The sequence below is a fragment of the Haliotis rubra genome, unplaced genomic scaffold, assembly GCF_003918875.1.
Source record: "Haliotis rubra isolate DU_JTF1 unplaced genomic scaffold, ASM391887v1 Scf50, whole genome shotgun sequence".
Taxonomy (NCBI): domain Eukaryota; kingdom Metazoa; phylum Mollusca; class Gastropoda; order Lepetellida; family Haliotidae; genus Haliotis; species Haliotis rubra.
The window spans coordinates 1008153-1014415 of NW_025767191.1; the positions used below are offsets into that span (position 1 = coordinate 1008153).

Below are 6263 nucleotides of genomic sequence, written 5' to 3' on the forward strand. Positions count from 1 at the left end.
AGAAGTCAGGAAAACTTAGACTATGTGTGGATTTTCGCCAGCTGAACCAACGGACCATTAAGGACAGCTATGCTATCCCCAGGATTGAAGAAATGTTTGAAGCCCTGTCAGGTTCGAAGTTTTACAGTACCCTGGATATGAAAAGCGGCTACCACCAAGTAGAAATAGAGGAGAAACACAAGGAGCGAACTGCCTTTACTGTTGGACCAATGGGATTTTATGAGTACAATCGTATGCCCTTTGGATTGTGCAACAGTCCAGCGACTTACCAGCGACTCATGAACGAGTGTTTTGAAGGCCTGCATCTAAAGATATGTCTCATATACTTGGATGACATCATCATATTCTCATCAACGATTGACGAACATCTAGACCGATTGAGCCAAATACTTCAGCGAGTCAGAGAAACAGGACTGAAACTTTCACCAGAGAAATGTTCATTCTTCAAAAAGAAAATCAAATTCCTTGGCCATGTTGTCTCTGAAGAAGGAATATCAGCTGATCCTGAGAAGGTGGAGAAGGTTCTAAATTGGCCGAGACCTACCAATGGTTCAGAAGCTCGTCAATTTCTTGGATTTGCAGGATATTATCGGAAATTTGTGAAGGATTTTGCCAAGATTGCCAAGCCATTATCCTCATTGATGCCACATGGGAAATCCAAGAAATCCAAGAAATCACTTGACCAACCATGGAAATGGGAACAAGAACAAGAACAGGCGTTTGTACACCTCAAGACATTGTTGGCTTCACCACCTGTCCTTGCATACCCAGACTACAGCAAACCATTCGAGATACATACAGATGCCAGTGGACGTGGGCTTGGAGCAGTGTTGTACCAGGAACAAGATGGAGCCAAGAGGGTTATCAGCTATGCGAGCAGGGGATTAACCAAGTCGGAAAGCAACTATTCAGCTCATAGACTGGAGTTCCTCGCATTGAAGTGGGCAGTCAGTGAGAAGTTTCACGACTATCTCTTTGGAGCAAGGTTTACAGTACTGACTGATAACAACCCCCTCACCTACGTCCTCACCAGTGCCAAGTTGGATGCTACAGGCCACCGATGGCTTGCAACTCTCTCTGCTTATGATTTTGACATCCACTATAGACCTGGAATGAAGAACTTAGACGCAGATACCTTGTCAAGGCTGCCAGACCTGGAACACCGAGAAGACATCTCCATGGATTCTGTAAAGGCCATCTGTGGTGTTGTTCACGCCCAACCATTTGTGGAATCACTATGTCTCACAGCAAGTTTACTGGACGAGGACCTTCACACGACAGAACATGATCTACATGGGATGACAGACAGGGATTGGCGTATGGCACAAGCTACAGATGCGACTTTATCTTCTTGGATACAGGCAGTACGTAACAAGAAGAAGCCAAGGAGACAAGATTTTCCTCATACCCTAGCAAATACATGTTTATATCAGAGCTTCCATTCTCTTGTTCTTCAACGTGGGATATTGTATCGCCAAATCAAGGTAGATGGAGTTACCAAAGATCAACTAGTGTTACCATCTAACTTCATCAATGATGCATTACAAGGCCTCCACAATGATATTGGTCACCCTGGACGTGACAGAACCCTTTCCTTAATTCGTGACAGATTTTACTGGCCAGGCATGCAAGCAGATACTGTTGATTGGATCAAGAACTGTAACAGGTGTCTCAGGAGGAAAACGCCTACTAATGTCCGCGCACCACTTGTTTCCATCACCACATCACAACCGTTGGAGTTAGTCTGTATGGATTTTCTCACCCTAGAGACTTCAAAGGGAGGATTCCAACACGTGCTCGTGATCACCGATCATTTCACGAGATATGCTTTAGCAGTGCCAACGAAGAACACTACAGCCAGGACCACTGCAGAAGCATTCTACAAGAACTTTGTCCTTCACTATGGAATGCCCATGCGAATTCACAGTGACCAAGGAGCTAACTTCATGAGTCGAATGATGAAAGAACTCTGTAACATCCTAGGCATAGCCCAGTCAAGAACTACACCATACCATCCAATGTGTAACGGAATGACAGAGCGCTTTAACAGGACTCTACTCAACATGCTTGGTACTCTGAAGCCAAACCAGAAGCAAGACTGGAAAGGGTTTGTAGGTCCACTTGTTCATGCTTACAATGCAACCAGACACGAATCAACAGGCTATTCCCCATTCTATTTGATGTTTGGTAGAGAGGCGAGACTACCCATCGACCTTGCTTTTGGAATTGAAGTAAACAAGGACAAGCAGACTCTGACCTCCTATGTGAAAACCCTGAAGACAAGGCTGGAGCAAAGCTACAACATTGCTATATCTGCATCAAGGGAAGCCCAGAAGAGACAGAAGGCGTATGATATCAAAGCCAGAGGTGCAACAATCCAGTCTGGAGACCGTGTGCTGGTGAAGATTCTTGCTTTTGAGGGAAAACACAAGCTATCTGACAAGTGGGAAGAGGATCCGTATGTAGTTCTTTCTCAGCCTAACCTGGGCATACCAGTGTTTGTAGTGAAGAAGGAAAACGGAGAAGGAAGGACTAGGACCTTGCATCGTAACCTCCTCTTACCCATAGGATCTTTATCAGCTGAGGACGACGGAGAACCTATAAGATCAGTTTCAACTCCAGGACCGGACACCTCATTAGAACCAGAACTAGAGACAGAACCATTGGCGTCGGATCAAGATGAGTGTGGGTCCATCTCAAGCCTGCTTATTGGACTTCCAATGGAGCCTGGTGATACGACTGTCATCAGCGCAGGATCTTTGGAAGGTGACTCTATCTCACAGCCTGAGGGTGACGATCTGAGGACTGTAGAGGTAGCTAGCCATGCTTCTGGTGGTGACGACCACACGCCGCGGGAACCAGATAACCCCGGTACAATAGAAGCGGACGCTAGAGAAGAAGAAGAAGCAGCAGATGTTAGTGTCAGTGAAGAGCAGGACACAGACTCAGCCGAAGGAGTCACTGCTCCTGTGTATGACCGACCAAGGCCAAGCCCAAGGCCAAGACTAAGGCCAAGTCAAAGCCCAAGACCAAGACCAAAACCACCACCAAGGACATCACTCCGGCAGAGACGGCCACGAGGTGGCAACGCTCAGGAGACTACGTGATGAGTCAGACCATAGCAGATGATTTGGGGGACAGGGCTCGACTCATTGAACAGCTCGCATCAGCTGGTATCTTTGAGCGGATTGGTGGTGCAATGTCCCAGCTAATAGTCACATTACTCAACAACGCCAATAAATGACAGGGACGTCATTTAGATGAAGGGGGGAAGTATGTGGCAGACTCAAATATATATATATGTACATAGTTTTAATTAAAGTTTGGAAGATTATATTAAGTATTAAGGTAGATGGCATTGTTTCCATTTAATTACTTATTCTAACATCTGTAAGAATATTAGGTATGTTTTATATGGTAGAATGATGAAATCTTAGTTATGTTTTATACTTCATTTTATTCTCATGCCATAGCTCTGCATAGTAAGCCTAGTAACTCTCAGTCTAACCTCCACTAATTGTCACACTGCATGCTTACAACACTCCTTGCCCCAGCCCTCAGTCAGTTCTATTGTTTCACTGATAGGCCAAGCTGGCCATAGCTTAAACTACAATGTAAAGATTTTAAACTCACATGCTGTCCTGTACTTCGTAAGGAAGGTTACCTTTACAACCAGGGGATCTTTATAAGGATTTTAGGTAGGTTCATATTGTATAAAATGTTGTATATATATATATATGGATGGTTTCTTGTTTACTACAATAAGAAATATAATTTATTGTGTAAGTCAGACTTGGTTTACTTGAAATATAATATATCTTATAAATGTGTATAGTTGAAAATGAACTATCAGATCACTGTGTTATTGTGAGTTTATGTATTGTTTATGAACGCAATTCTAAACATATCAACTAAATATATGGCAACGTTTAGGTAATGACTAGTCAGTATGAATGCATGCCTGTATGTTTGGTATGTGTGATTGATAAGACAATATATATATATATATATAAATATTATATATGATTCCATGTTTGATTAGTGTGGCGAATGTAATTGTATCTTATTTTATATCATATCACTTGTATATATATATATTGTTCTCTTCATACATATTTATTTGTTATGCAGATCTGTGTTCATTCCGGAGAATATCCTCCTTAACAGCTTGGGTACAACCAACCTGGTATGTAACACCTAACCAGAAAAAAACCCTATATGTATACCAGAAGTGTATTTACTATTAGAATTTCCTAAAGGTACCTACAGTATGTCTGTATGATCATTGTATATTTGTATTAATATTATGTAACATTATAACTTGTGACATAGTTCAGATGTATTCAACTAGGTGTATTTAATAGGCTTAACGAGTGATTCGAGCATGTACATATTTTATGTGATTCCATTTAACATAGTTCCTTATGTTCTTTCAGGCTTTTTAACACGATCTTCCAGAATAAATGTATCGGCCTCACAACCCACAGCCGTTTGTATTCTTTTGCATGGATTCAAACAAGGCGCTGTTATAATGGTGCTGATAAACTATGTGTGCAAGTCTCTCACGGTCTGCCCTTTGGAGACACCCATTGTTCCTGCTATGGTGCTGACGAACTATGGTGCAATTCCCCCACACTCAGCACTTTGGGGACCCATAGTGTTCCTTCTATGGTGCTGACGAACCATGAAACATAATCGAGCTGAACGAGGATTCGAACGCACAATCATATGTTTCTGCCGTGTCAAAGGGACGCAACTCTGCTCAGCGAATAAAGGCGACTTGGACATCCCCATGTTAATGAGAAAGCGACGTGCGACAATACCATCAACAGTTTATATGAATACACACTCAAATAGTGTTTATACCAGGTGTTCACGAGGAAGTCCGCGAATCTTGACCAATCGGTTACACTCGTTACAAAGACAGAACAAAACGGTAATGTCAAAATGGGAAATTGCTCCGGACAACATGTGTGTCTCTGATGCGTCAAATGTCCTCCACATGTTCCCATGGCGCGGGTCCGTGACATGACATTTATCAAGATGAAGACATCTTACATTTCTAATTCCAAAAGATGCATGGAGGTTGGGAATATATGCGAATAATATAGAAGTGACGCTTAACCTTCTTTCATGTCTAGAGATACACGATCAGCGTGTAATCAAGCATACGATGTCCGGCTTAGGTACGAGCCATACCGAGTCTTCACATATAAGCTGTACTTCTGGACTATATCCCTGTGGAACTCTTACAGGAGAGTAGATAGTCATGATAGGCAATTAGGTGGTAGGACACAGCACAACGATCCCATTTGCAATCAGTGAAGACTGCTCGCGACTGTCAGCCCCCACAAGATAGACTACGATAGACATAATTAACACATCGTCTGTTATAAACCTGTGGACTACTGCTAGGTCTGCGATTCAGGACCCTGTTCACGCTGACTTACTCGCCAGGATCCTCCTGTGGCAGACTCATCACTCTCGCCTAAACAGTCTACTTTTTAGCGGCATGGGAAATGTGGGTTGCTCTTTAACTGAACGTCCAACTGTTTGATGGTTTCTGTGATCGTAAATACCATTGTAGTTGGTGATAATCAGCCCGTATCCCCTTGCTAATTGGACGAGCAAGTGTTGCTTAAGTATGGAATCGGGTTGAAAGAATCTTAACGATTAGATTGGGCTAACTCCACATCATAAGGCACCAGCAGGTGTACTCTCGGCCATCTCCAGATCTAGTTGATTGCAGCTCAGTCTTTCACAAGCTCAAATTCCGTCTTTATTGGTACACTAGAACGATATTGTTCTAAAGGATATAACAGTGAGTGAGTGAGTGAGTGAGTAAGTATGGTTTTACGCCGCTGTTAGCAATATTCCAGCAATATCATGGCGGGGAACACCAGAAATTGGCTTCACACATTGTGCCCATGTGGGGATTCGAACCCGGGTCTTCGGCGTGACCAGCGAACGCTTTAACCACCAGGCTACCCAACCTTAAAGGATATAACATGTATCTAATTCAAGGAAATATAAGGCAGTATAAACATCTCAGTTACCTACCTCAATAGTATACCCAGTTAATTCTATATTTTTCACTATACTGACGCATTCACGTGCCCTGCAAATTTAGTATATTTACATCATGAATTATTGTACAATATGTATCATTATAGCATTGATATGCCCGTTTATTTTTTTAGGATTTGTAAGCATGTTAGCAATCAAAGCTCAAATCATATCACCCTGAGACTGTCAAATACCAT

At 42.5% G+C, this 6263-nt stretch overlaps 1 long non-coding RNA gene across 1 annotated transcript; it reads left to right on the forward strand.

Moving 5' to 3' along the window:
* Positions 1–3566: 3566 nt before the first annotated feature.
* On the forward strand, positions 3567–4480 carry LOC124291884. The gene is made up of 3 exons (XR_006902306.1): positions 3567–3698; positions 4132–4186; positions 4437–4480. It is a non-coding gene; the product is annotated as an uncharacterized LOC124291884 (long non-coding RNA).
* Positions 4481–6263: the final 1783 nt, after the last annotated feature.